The sequence below is a fragment of the Odocoileus virginianus genome, chromosome 29, assembly GCF_023699985.2.
Source record: "Odocoileus virginianus isolate 20LAN1187 ecotype Illinois chromosome 29, Ovbor_1.2, whole genome shotgun sequence".
NCBI classification, from domain to species: domain Eukaryota; kingdom Metazoa; phylum Chordata; class Mammalia; order Artiodactyla; family Cervidae; genus Odocoileus; species Odocoileus virginianus.
This window is the reverse complement of record NC_069702.1, coordinates 296,123-310,125: the sequence shown is the minus strand read 5'-3', so window position 1 is coordinate 310,125 and position 14,003 is coordinate 296,123. Positions and strand designations below refer to the sequence as shown.

Sequence of the window (14,003 nt, the reverse complement as noted above, 5' to 3'; positions counted from 1 at the left end):
ACAGACCCTGGAGACATTAAAAGGATCACAAGGGAGTGCTGAGAACAACCCTACACATGTTAATTTGACAATTTAGATGAAAAGAATCAACTGTTCAAAATGCACGAACTACCATGACTCATCTGGTATGTAACAGATAAACTGAATGGCCATATAATTATTAAGGAAACTGATTAACAACAATGGATCGTCTAGTCAAAGCTATGGTTTTTCCAGTGGTCATGTATGGACGTGAGAGTCGGACTATAAAGAAAGTTGAGCGCCAAAGATTGGTGCTTTTGAACTGTGGTGTTGGAGAAGACTCTTGAGAGTCCCTTGGACTGCAAGGAGATCCAACCAGGCAATACTAAAGGAGATAAGTCCTGAATATTCATTGGAAGGACTGATGCTGAAGCTAAAACTCCAATACTTTGGCCACCTGATGCGAAGAACCAGCTCCTTAGAAAAGACCCTGATGCTGGGAAAGATTGAAGGAGGGAGAAGAGGATGACAGAGGATGAGATGGTTGGATGGCATCACCGACACGATGGACATGAGTTTGAGTAAGCTCCAGGAGTTGGTGATGGACAGGGAGGCCTGGCATGCTGCAGTTCATGGGATTGCAAAGAGTCAGACACGACTGAGTGATTGAACTGAACTGACTGAACTGAATTTAATAACTCGAAACCCTCTGAAAGAGAAACCTCCAGGCACACACAGCTTCACTGAAAAAAATCTACCAAATATTTAAAGAGGAACTAACACCAATTCCATATAGTCTCTACCAGAAAACAGAAGAGGAGAGAATAAATCACAATTCATTTTATGAAATATCAACCACAATATCAAAACAGAAAAAGACAGTGTCAAAAAAGAAACTTGCAGACCAATACCCCTCAGGAGTATGGGCATAAAACTCTAACAAAATATAAGGACAAAGAACTCAGTGACATATTAAAAAATTATACACCATGATCAAGTGGGGTTTTTTTCCAGGATGCAAAGATAGTTCAATATTTGAAAATCGGTCAACATAATCTTCCACAGTAACAGGCTAAAGAAGAAAAATTACATGAGCCTACCTATTGATGGAAAAAAGCAATTGACAAAATTCAACACATATTCATGACAAAATTTTCAGAAAAACATGGAATAGGAACTTCAACTTGATAAAGTGCACCTACAAAAAAATCTACAGCTAATATTATACTTACACTATATAACAATATAAACAATATATAATAATAACCTCAGATATGCAGATAACACCACCCTTATGGCAGAAAGCAAAGAACTAAAGAGCATCTTGATGAAAGTGAAAGAGGAGAGTGAAAAAGTTGGCTTAAAGCTCAACATTCAGAAAACTAAGATCATGGCATCTGGTCCCATCACTTCATGGCAAATAGATGGACAAACAGTGGAAACAGTGGCTGGCTTTATTTTGGGGGGCTCCAAAATCACTGCAGATGGTGGCTGCAGCCATGAAATTAAAAGACACTTGCTCCTTGAAAGAAAAGTTATGACCAACCTAGACAGCATATGAAAAAGCAGAGACATTACTTTGCCAACAAAGGTCTGTCTAGTCAAAGCTATGGTTTTTCCAGTAGTCATGTATGGATGTGCGAGATGGACTATAAAGAAAGCTGAGCACTGAAGAATTGATGTTTTTGAACTGTGGTATTGGAGAAGACTCTTGAGAGTCCCTTGGACTGCAAGGAGATAAAATCAGTCAATCCTAAAGGAAATCAGTCCTGAATAGTCACTGAAAGGACTGATGCTGAAGCTGAAACCCCAATACTTTGACCACCTGATGCAAAGAACTGACTCATTTGAAAAGATGCTGGGAAAGGTTGAAGGCAGGAGGAGAAGAGGACAACAGAGGGTGAGATGGTTCGATGGCATCACCGACGTGATGGACATGAGTTTGAGTAAACTCTGGGAGTTGGTGATGGACAGGGAGGCCTGGCATACTGCCATCCGTGGGGTTGCAAAGAGTCAGACATGACTGAGCGACTGAACTGAACATTATACTTAATGAGGAAAGACAGAATGCTTCCCCTCTAAGATCAGGAACAAGGTAAGGATACATGCTCTCATCACTCTTACGCCAACTCAGTGCTAGAAGTTCCAGCGAGTATAATAAATAAGAAAAGAAAACAATGGACTTAGGTTGGTGCAAACATAACTGAGGTTTTTTACATTGTTGAAACTTACCATTTGATACTGGAATACATTCTTAATAAAGGTGGTTAAGTTACACATCATTTTAATGCACATTTCTTGCTTTATGCTTTTTGCTAATGACTTATTACTTGTTGTTTTTTATATTTTAGACTATGGAAATGTTAGACAAAAAGCAACTTCAAGTGATTTTCTTATTTAGTTCAAAATGGGTCATAAAGCAGCAGAGACAACTCAAAGCATCAACACCACATGTGGCCCAGGAACTGCCAGCGAACATTCAGTGCAGTGGCAGCTCAAGAAGTTTTACAAAGGCGACGAGAGCACTGAAAAGGAGGAGCATACTGGCCACCCACTGGAAGCTGCCAACTAAGAGACATCATCGAAGCTAGTCCTCTGACAACTAACCACACGAGAAGTTGCCGAAGTCTCAATGTCGACCATTCTATGGTTGTTTGGCAGCGGAAGCAAATCAGAAAGGTGAAAAGGCTTGGTAAGTGGGTGCCTTATGAACCGACTTAAAATAAAAAAATCGTCATTTTGAAGGGTTGTCTTTTTTTATTCTACACAATGAGCCATTTCGCAATCAGATTGTGATATATGATGAAAACAGGATTTTGTATGACAACCGATGACGACCAGCTCATGGTTGGACTGAGAAGAAGATCCAAAGAACTTCTCAAAGCCAAGCTCACATGCAAAGAAGGTCATGGTCACTGTTGGGTGGTCTGCTGTGGTTTGATCCACTACAGCTTTTTGAATCCTAGCAAAACCATTATATTTGAGAAGTATGCTCAGCAAATCAATGAGATGCAACAAAAACAGCAATGTTTGCAGCCGGCATCAGTCAACAGAAATGGCCCAATTCTTCTCCATGACAATGCCTGACTGCACAGTACACAACCGACGCTTCAAAAGTTGATCATGTTGGGCTATGAAGTTTTGCTTCATCCGCCATATACTCCTGACCTCTCATCAATAGACTACCATTTCTTCAAGCATCTCGACAACTTTTTGCAGGTAAAATGGTTCCACAACCACAGGAGGCAGAAAATGCTTTCCAAGAGTTCATCAAATCCCGAAGCACAGAGTTTTATGCTCTAGGAATAAGCAAACCTATTTCTCATTGGCAAAAATGTGTTGATTGTAATGGTTCCTACTTTGATTAATAAAGATGTGTTTGAGCCTAGTTACGATTTAAAATTCATGGTACAAAACTGCAATTCCTCTTGCACCACCCTAATAGATTTCTAGGAAAGACAAGGGCAGAAGGAGAAGAAAGTGTCAGAGGATGAGAGGGCTGGATGGTATCACTGATGCCATGGACATGAACTTGGGCAAACTCCAGGAGACAGTGAGGGGCAGGGAGGCCTGGAGCACTGCAGTCCATAGGGTCACAAAAAGTCAGACGTGACTGGGCAACTGAACAACAACAACAGATTAGTGGAAAAAAACTTTCTCCGTGATTGTCTACATAGAAAATCCCAAGGAATCTAAAAAACAAACAAAAAATAAAATCTTCCAGAAATTCTAAGCTCAGGAAAGTCACAAAATGGAAGATTAACATATAAAAACCGATTATATTTCTATATGCCAGCAGTAAGTGCATGGAAATGTAAATTTTAAATGCAATACTACTTGCACTGCACCCCAAAAGAGAGAAAATAATACACAGATGTAAATCTAATAAAACAAGTTTCAGCAAATATCATAGGTTAGCTGTGAAGATCAAATGAGTAATGTATAAGCAAACTGTTGATAAAGTATAAAATACTACAGGATTTATAAAACAAATCATATCCATGCCTCCCATACCAAGGGAATATGGTGCCTTTCAGCCTGCTGCAGCTCAGTTCTCTGGAAAGATATTCAACAATGCCACTCAGGACAAGTCTCTGAGGCTGTTCTGATAAAGTGACTAAAATATAGGGATTAAGTAAATTAGGCTCTATTGCCCAAATTAATTATGAGAGCAGGATATAATTTCTCTTTACTCATTTTGGATATCAAGAATTACACTTGAACCAAGGCACAAAATGAAGGAATGTTACCTGCTCCAAGCAAGAATTAGAATTCTATTTATAAAACTGACATACGACTAAGAATGTTAACTGTGGTTTCAGAGTCATCTCTAAAATGGAATGGTGGGTGATATGAGGATTCTTGTTTTAGAAATATTTATTTTTGTCTTTTAATAAGCATTTAATAAAAATGCTGTTTATTTTCTATTTAAGGCTTAAATGATTCAGCAGGCACTTAACTCTAAAAAGCAGAAACTGATTAAACTGTATACTGTCTTTATCTTGATAAATATTCACTGAATATTTTTACAAATAACCTATCACAACATTATAAACACTATCTTGCAATATAAAAACTAGACATATCAAGTGGTTGTTTTCACAGTCATGTTTCAACCAAAGTACAAGTTACATTAATTGCATAGTTTTAAAAAATATATAAATATCCAATAAATAAATAGTTTGCAATAAAAACACACATAATGCCAAACATTGGTCACCAAGACTAATGGGTAACAAAATATTTATTAAAACACATATGCCATTCAATTAATAGAGAAAGAAAAAGGGACAAAAATACTTCCTTGTCAATTATCCTAGTTACACTAGTCATTCCAGCCCCTCAATGATCTATGCACCATAAATGATGGGCAACAGGTTACTGACATAACAAGGACTTTAAAAATAATTTCTGGTTATTAAAGACCACAGAGATGAAGTAAACATGATTCTCTCATTACAAAGTTAAAGAATCCTTGTTAAAAGAGATGGTAGTAACCACCTAGTACAACCCCTTCCACTATACAGTGAAGGAAAACTGCCATAATCACAAAAAACTGCCAAATCAATTGACCAAACAGATAAGAAAATGAGGCCTTGAATCTAGGTCTCCTAATTCCCAGACTGGTAATACCAAAAGAGAAACATCTCTGGGAGTAAAGGTTAAAATATCATTTTAACCATTTCAATTTCAACTAGACTCAGAAAGTTTATTTGTGGGGCTACTATCCTATGCAGGTTTTATAAAATATGACACCAAGGTATATCAAATTTTTAATGGCTGACAACTAATCATAAAAAAGTCTTTGATTTCTGCTTTTATTAGTGTATAGTACTTGCCATTATTTTTCTAAGCAGATGAAGAGAATATTTATTAAACAAAGAGGCAGAAGAAACCTGTGAGAATCAGCTTCACTAGCTTTTCTTCCATATATACAAAAACACTAATAGATAATAAATAAGCTACCAACAAAAATCTGCAGCATCAGCAGCATTATTCACAATAGGTACAAAATGTGAAACAACTCAAATGTCCACCAACTGATGAATGATAGACAAAATTTGTTTGTGTCTATACAATGGGATATTATTTGGCAATAAAAAAGGAACAAAGTAAAAAAAAAAAAGGAACAAAGTACTAATACATGCTAAATACGATGAACTTTGGAAATGTTATGGTAAGTGAAATAAGCCAGCTGCAAAGATCACATATTGTATGATTCTACTGATACAAAATGTTTATTTTAGCACAGGCAAATTCAGAGACAGATTAGTGGTTGCCAGTGCCTAGAAGGAGTGGGGAATGGGGACTGACTGCTAAGGGGCACTGTATTTCTTATGGGGCGATGAAACTTTCTAAAATCAGACAGTGGTTAACAGTTGCTCAACTTATGAATTGACCTTTGAGTAGTTCAAGGGGTTAGAGGTGCTGACCATTTGCACAGTGGAAAATCCACATATAACTTTGCAGCTGGCCCTCTGTATGCACGGTTCTGCACCTGTGGATTCAGCCACTACAGACTGTGTAGTATTGTAGCACATGTGATAGTGAAAACATCCATGTATAAGTGAACCCACACAGTTCAAACCTGTGCTGTTCAAGGGTTAATTGTATTACCCTTTTTTTGCGTACACTTTAAAAGAATGAATTTTAAAATAAGGGAGAAAAAAAGCAAGAAACCTCAGAAAATAAGTAGCCTTATTTTTGAACAGTTCCCTAAAACAACAGAAGAGGGAGCACTATAGCCATAAATTAGAAACTCTTAAACCTCCCTTTCTAAGTGTTTAGAAAAACAATTTCACAGAATAAACAACAGAAAGAACGAGGCCAAATTTCATATAAAGCTATTATATGAAAAAAAAGAGAATAAGAAAATAAAGAATAGAATAATACTTCTACTAATGGTGAAATCTTGCCATATATGTCTACCATGCATACACAACAAAGGTCCATCTAGTCAAAGCTATGGTTTTTCCAGTAGTCATGTATGAATGTTGGATTATAAAGAAAGCTGAGCACCAAAGAATTGATGCTTTTGAACTGTGGTGTTGGAGAAGACTCTTGAGAGTCCCCTGGACTGCAAGGAATCCAACCAGTCAATCCTAAAGGAAATCAGTCCTGAATATTCATTGGAAGGACTGATGCTGAAGCTGAAACTCCAATCCTTTGGCCACCTGATGCGAAGAACTGACTCATTTGAAAAGACCCTGATGCTGGGAAAGATTGAAGGCAGGAGGAGAAGGGGACAGCAGAGGATGAGACAGTTGGATGGCATCACTGACTCGATGGACATGAATTTGAGCAAGCTCTGGGAGTCGGCAATGGACAGGGAAGCCTGACATGCTGTAGCCCAAGGAGTCACAAAGAGTCAGACACGACTGAGCAACTGAACTGAACTGATGCACACACACACACACACAAAGATGAAAATTACAAGATACAAAAAGAACATAAATAAGAATGAAAAATACTCAAAAGTGAGATGGTGGAACGGGGAATACATGTAAATCCATGGCTAATTCATTTCAATGTATGACAAAAACCACTGCAATGTTGTAAAGTAATTAGCCTCCAACTAATAAAAATAAATGAAAAAAAAAAGAATTAGACATAAAATAAATCATTTCAAAGTGAAGACTAAGATGGAAGGAACACAAGAGTCACCATACACAACAGAGTGCTTTAAGAGAAATAAACAATGAAAATAAACTTTTATAGAAGAAGAAGAAATTCAGAAAGATGAAAAGGATTCAAGAGAAGGCAACAAATATAGAAGAAAGGCAAAGAACACCTAATATGTGTACAAGAATTCCCACAAAAAGAGAAAAGCAATGCAAAAGGACGCAATAATGAAAACTATAATCCCAAAGAACTTGTCTAAAATTTTTAAATCTCTGCAACTTTAAATTGAAATAACACATCACAGGTCTGGGGAAATCAACTCAGAAGAACCAACACAGAGATGTATTCTCATAAATTATTGAACTTTAAAGAGAAGAAAAAACCTTTGGACACTTAGACAAAAATACCAAATGACTATAAATAGAAACAATTCTTTATTCCTGACAAAAAATGAAGTCACATATTTAAGATACCCAAGGAAAGAAAATATAAGTCAAACATTTCATATCTAGCTGACTTTCAAATATAAAAATAGCAAACAAGCTGTCATCAACATGCAAAAAATGAGAGAATGGATATTGGTCCTATAACTCCTTCTGAAGAAATCTACTAGAGGATAAGCTTTAAATAAGAAAACTGACTGGTGAGACAATATCAACAGACTGGTAGTAAGCATCAGGTATTATTTAAATGTAGAGCTATCTCTAAATGAGACATAAAGGAGAATATGGAATAGTTATATATGGGAAACATTTTATAAACTGTTCTTAGTAACTATACTGTATGGTGTAGTACACTAATGTTATTTATCCCCAGAAGATTCTGTGTAAAACATGGGAGAAAAATTGTTACATGATACTCTATTCCTATGTGTTTCCGAGAAATAGGCTTCTCAGAGCAGGATAAAAGAAAGATAGATATAAGTTAAAAGAGGCTAAAGCCCTAAATTTGAAAGGGAAGTATTAGCATGAATTCATTAAGGCCCTCAATCTTAAATTATACACAAACCTACACATATACATTTCTAGTAGCTGAAAAGAACCATAAACAATGACCAACAAGATAGCAAAGAACATAACTAATAGATTTTGGTTTTGAGATTCCATTTCCTACCAAAAGAAATCAAGGTTTTCTGGAGAAAAACTAAATCCAGGTCTGTGGCAAGAAATGTAAAAGATGAGCCAATCTTGTCATATCTGTTTATTAAGATATTATCAAAGACTACCAGGGTTGTGTCAAAAAGACCTGAACACCAACTTGACGATGCTTCTACCAAAGTTGGGAGAACGCCCAGAATAGATTGAAACACAATAAAAAAATGTTTGTTTAAATCTATACATTTATAATGATATGTATTAAAGAAAAATACTGGTTATCTTTGGAGAATTCTAGGTTGCCAATTTTTTATTTTGCAAACTGGTAAATAAAGGGAAACAACAAGCACTGAAATAAAACTTTAGTGCTGGTTTACCAAAGAATAAGTTTCTCTGCATACTAGTTTTTTTTATTTTAAATAAAGGAGTGTTAGAATTGAAAAACCCAATTCTGCAATTCCTAATAAAGTAAGGATATAGGCATTATGCATCAATGCCTGTTAATATCACATGAAACAGGCAACCCCACTTTATGCACCTTTGGCTGAAGAAGCGCCACCACCAATGAAATAATCTTGCCAAAAATAACATTACTGAATCTAATTAAGCATGAAGATAACTACCAATTTATAGGAAATACAGAGGAACCTGATAAAAGACATCACAGAAAATCCAATTTGTGTGAACATCTATAGGACAAGTGATTTGGTGGTTTCTTCAAACAATAAGGGGTAGTAAAGAGTTGGAGGAAAGCTATAAATTAAGGAGACTTAAAAAGATGTAGTAAAGAGGCAAAACTATAGTTTGATTACTTGGATGACAAATACAGAGAAGTAAGGAACTTCTGGAAGTTCTAAAATAGAAATTATAAAAATGTGGAAGAATGGCTACTTCGGTGAAAAGGAGTCAAGAGAGGACTGTGTTTGGAAGCAGATGGATGTAGAGTATCTAAGGAAGTTAAGTTCTAGTCCCCTGATAGAAATGGTAGTCACAATGGGGTTGCCTTATAGCAATTCATTAAGTTCTCTATGTATCATATGGTTTTCTGAATTGTGTGGTATTTTAAAATAACAAGGATTAAAAGATAGATTTATAAATCAGAAATCCTTTTAACTGTTAATCTTAAAGTTCTTAGATGAATGTACTAGAGTTTATGAAAGGAGAAGTCAAAATGTTCTATTAAAACAATCTCAAGATATGTCAAGAAATACTTTAGCAAGGTTAATGTAGAACTTGAGGGAAAACTAGAGCGTCTATGCAGAGGGGCACTAAGCTGCAGCTTCACTATGGTGAAAAGCGCTTCCTTCCCTAATGGCAGCAGCATTCTGCCTTATCTATAAACTTGCGGGCTAGGGAGGAATAAAAATATAATGAGGGTAAACTGGAATCAGGTAATCTTTTTAAGACCACAGAATATTAGATTTTTGACATTCTAAAATGCAGTCCTATTTAATCAGGAAAATCAAGGCACAAATTTCAGAGAGGAGGGAATTCCGATATAGGATTTTTTCAGCAAAGGAAATTAATTGATGTACTTAAGACTTAACTAGAGAAGAAAAAAGAATCTTAGAAAATCACGAAAGCCTTAGCAAGTCTAAATGTAAATACAACCCATTCAATCATCATTCCAAAACAGCATGACATGGTCTAACAGAAATGTGTGCATTTGAAGGGAGCCCCAAGAACAGTCCTCTGTGCTCTCCTTTCCCATTCTCCCACTGTATATAACAAAGTCATGGGAGTGAGAATAACTCCTATCATTTTAACTGTTTCAAAAAGCTGTTTATAGCAGAGGCTGGCTTTGATCACAACTGTTAATAGAAGAAAAAGTAAAGAGGGGCTAGAACAGAGAAAAAAAGAGAAAAGGATATAACGCATGTATCCTGTTTGACTTTTATGCAGAGTACATCATGAGAAACGCTGGGCTGGATGAAGCACAAGCTGGAATCAAGATTGCTGGGAGAAATATCAATAACCTCAGATATGCAGATGACACCACCCTTATGGCAGAAAGTGAAGAGGAACTAAAAAGCCTCTTGATGAAAGTGAAAGAGGAGAGTGAAAAAGTTGGCTTAAGCTTAACATTCAGAAAACAAAATCATGGCATCTGGTCCCATCACTTCATGGCAAATAGATGGACAAACAGTGGAAACAGTGTCAGACTTTATTTTTGGGGGCTCCAAAATCACTGCAGATGGTGACTGCAGCCATGAAATTAAAAGACGCTTACTCCTTGGAAGGAAAGTTATGACCAACCTAGATAGCATATTAAAAGGCAGAAACATTACTTTGCCAACAAAGGTCAATCTGGTCAAGGTTATGGTTTTTCCAGTGGTCATGTCTGGATGTGAGAGTTGGACTGTAAAGAAAGCTGAGCGCCGAAAAATTGATGCTTTTGAACTATGGTATTGGAGAAGACTCTTGAGAGTCCCTTGGACCGCAAGGAGATCCAACCAGTCCATCCTAAAGGATCTCAGTCCTGGGTGTTCATTGGAAGGACTGATGTTGAAGCTGAAACTCCAGTACTTTGGCCACCTCATGCGAAGAGCTGACTCATTTGAAAAGACCCTGATGCTTGGAGGGATTGGGGGCAGGAGGAGAAGGGGACAACAGAGGATGAGATGGCTGGATGGCATCACCAACTTGACGGACGTGGGTTTGAGTAAACTCCGGGAGTTGGTGACAGACAGGGAGGCCTGGGGTGCTGCAATTCATGGGATCGCAAAGAGTCAGACATGACTGAGCGACTGAACTGAACTGATTTTGAAAATTTATTTAATTGAAAATTTATTTCAATTAGAAATAAAGTTCAAAAATAAAGTCTGACACTGTTTCCACTGTTTGTCCATCTATTTGCCATGAAGTGATGGGACCAGATGCCATGATTTTGTTTTCTGAATGTTAATCTGAAAATGTTAATCTGTTTGACTCAGATTCAGTACATGTTAACTGACAGAAAAGGGAACACAAGAAATTTTAAATTTTGGATCCAGAGTTATTACAAAATTCCTCGGTCCATATCAATAAGGACTCTGATTAACTATTGCTTATCTCATGTTAAATATCTCAAAATACAGAGAGTTAGAATATTAAAGCAGTATTAGACAACCACCATCACAAACTCCTTAGCTGCTTTTTTTCTTCTAAATAAAAATAAAAAACATTCAAATTAAAAAAAAATAAAAAACATTAAAATTTGCCCTGATCTCTGCATTCACTTTTCTAACTAGTCATTTTCTCCCCCTAACTTGGTTAGGTTCCCACCTTGTTTATCTCTACTTCACTGATTTTCCAACAACTGGAGGTAGATAAAATATATCTTTATCAAAGCAGTTTAAGCAGTCACTCCTATGAAGTCTTAAAAACACACTTCTCTTCCCTCTTCTCAAAGGGAAAACGGGATGGAGAAGCCAAAGCTCTGCAAGGAGGCAATGCAAACAAGGGCGTGTGCAGCCTTCCTGAGTCAGTGGCATCAACCAGTGGACCTGGTCGTGTCCATCAACAAATGGTTACGGTGCGCTTCTTCAGTGCCACGCAGCACAGCTTTACTTCTCTTCCCATCTTCAAACTCCAGCCACTACTAAATGCAATTAAAATCAGTGACTATTTTTCTGAGAGTTTAAGGAAAACTTCCTCTTCCCACGATTCTGTGAGCCCTTAAAGTAAGTAAATCAGCTTTCTAGAAAACATTATAGGTTTATCCCCAGGATAAGGAACATTTGATTTATGTGGCAATTTACTATCTAGTCCGTTTCTCTACTGGGCAGGTTTAATATGCAAAGGTATCTGTGAACATGTGTCCTGTCTACATTACATCCCTACAAGATCAGAGAATCCCACAGTCCAAAGCAGATCCCTTTCTCTCATAAAGTCAAGACGAGGGGAAATTAGAAAATCCATTTTGACCTTCCAGTCAAGAGAGATTCTCCAATTCAGCTTTACCAGTAATTAAATTAGTATTTAAAATCCTGTCATAAACCATTTCTCAATCGGTTTAGAACTTATACAGTGTAAATGATCACCAAGTCACAATACCAACCAGAAAATATGGGAGTCTGGATTAAGATAATTAAGAGATTAAACAAAATGAAATTAAAAGAACAAAAAATCAAACATGCACATGCACAATCTACTCTTCCTTTACCATGTCAACTAGACAGCTAGAGGTACCAGGAATTATGAGACTCAGTTTTCCTGTTATCACAGAGGGTAGGTAGTTTGGTAGCTCAGAATCACAAAAATAATGTAACCTCTATAGGCCCTACTCATCCCTCCCACAAAATGTCAGCCAGAAATTATGATCTTCTCAATCTAATAATGGCTTCCCTTGTGGCTCAACTGGTAAAGAACCTGCCTGCAATGTGGGAGACCCAGGTTAGATCCCTGGGTTGGGAAGATGCCCCGGAAAAGGGAAAGGCTACCCACTCCAGTATTCTGGCCTGGAGCATTTCATGAACTATACAGTCCAAAGAGTCAGACATGACTGAGCGACTGTCACCTTCACTTTCAATCTAATAAACAGCAACACAGAATCAAGTAAAATTTTTTAAATTTTATAAACCTAAGGCCCCCAAAATGAAGCTTATAGAACATACCAAAAAATACTATATATAAACTTAATATCCTCTCCTGCCCTTTTGTAGATACTACAATCCTTTTATGATCATCTGTTTTCACCTTCCTCCCATACCTAAAAATATTCAAAAGTATTTGGAAATCTCAAAAAAGAGGCCTAGGGTCCTCAAAAAAGTTAAGAACATTTTCTACAATGATCTTTAATAAGTCACCTTCTTCTTCAATAAAAGAGCATAATCTATCCCGTCTATCATTATTTCTGATAGTGGCACTGGAAAACACCCCTACTGGAGGCCTAAGATCAACTTCTGACATCCAAAACACAAACTTTCCTACATTCTTATTTTCTATTTGACTATTTTCTTGGGATTCTAATATCTAAAAGTATTTCCTTAAATTATACCATCCACCAAATCATCGCTAAATCATTTGCTTTTAATGAACTTGCTGAAGTATTGATATCTATTTCAGTACTTCTGTAGCCATATTAACTAAATCGTTTTTTCAACAAATCAAACCTCCTCTTTCCATGTAACATTGTTAGTGTTTTATCCTTCTTATATCTTTGTTAGTTGTTGAGTTCCGAAGCTGTGAGGAAATCTATGCAGATAAGGGAAATATTTTTCTTCACTGCCTATATTTATTCTGTCCCATATTCTCTGAGGTTTCTATTCATTCTTTTTTTCTCTTGGCTGCCTGGCATTTGGAACTTCCTTGACCAGGGGGACCAGGAATCAAACCCTGCCCTGAGAAGTGGAAGTATGGACTATTAACCACTTCCCACCAGGGAAGTCCTATTTATTATTTATATATATATATATATTTTCTATCTATTCTTATTACTGTTGGTATATCCAATCCCACAGTGTTTCTCCCAATTCTACTTTTTTCTAGCTGTCCACACATTCAATCGGAGAAGGCAATGGCAGCCCACTCCAGTACTATTGCCTGGAAAAATCCCATGGACAGAGGAACCTGGTAGGCTGCAGTCCATGGGGTCGCTAAGAGTCGGACACGACTGAGCGACTTCACTTTCATGCACTGGAGAAGGAAATGGCAACCCACTCCAGTGTTCTTGCCTGGAGAATCCCAGGGTCGGGGGAGCCTGGTGGGCTGCCATCTATGGGGTCGCACAGAGTTGGACACGACTGAAGTGACTTAGCAGCAGCAGCAGCATATATTCAATCTCCTGGAACCAATATGATAGCTTTGATGTCCAACCTTCAAATATTTCTTCAACTGTCAGTTCCT

At 37.1% G+C, this 14,003-nt stretch overlaps 1 protein-coding gene across 4 annotated transcripts in view; it reads right to left on the bottom strand.

Annotated features, from left to right (window-relative positions):
• SLAIN2 (SLAIN motif family member 2) overlaps positions 1–14,003 on the bottom strand; it is a 75,327-nt gene that overhangs the window by 15,637 nt on the left and 45,687 nt on the right. The window lies entirely within an intron of this gene.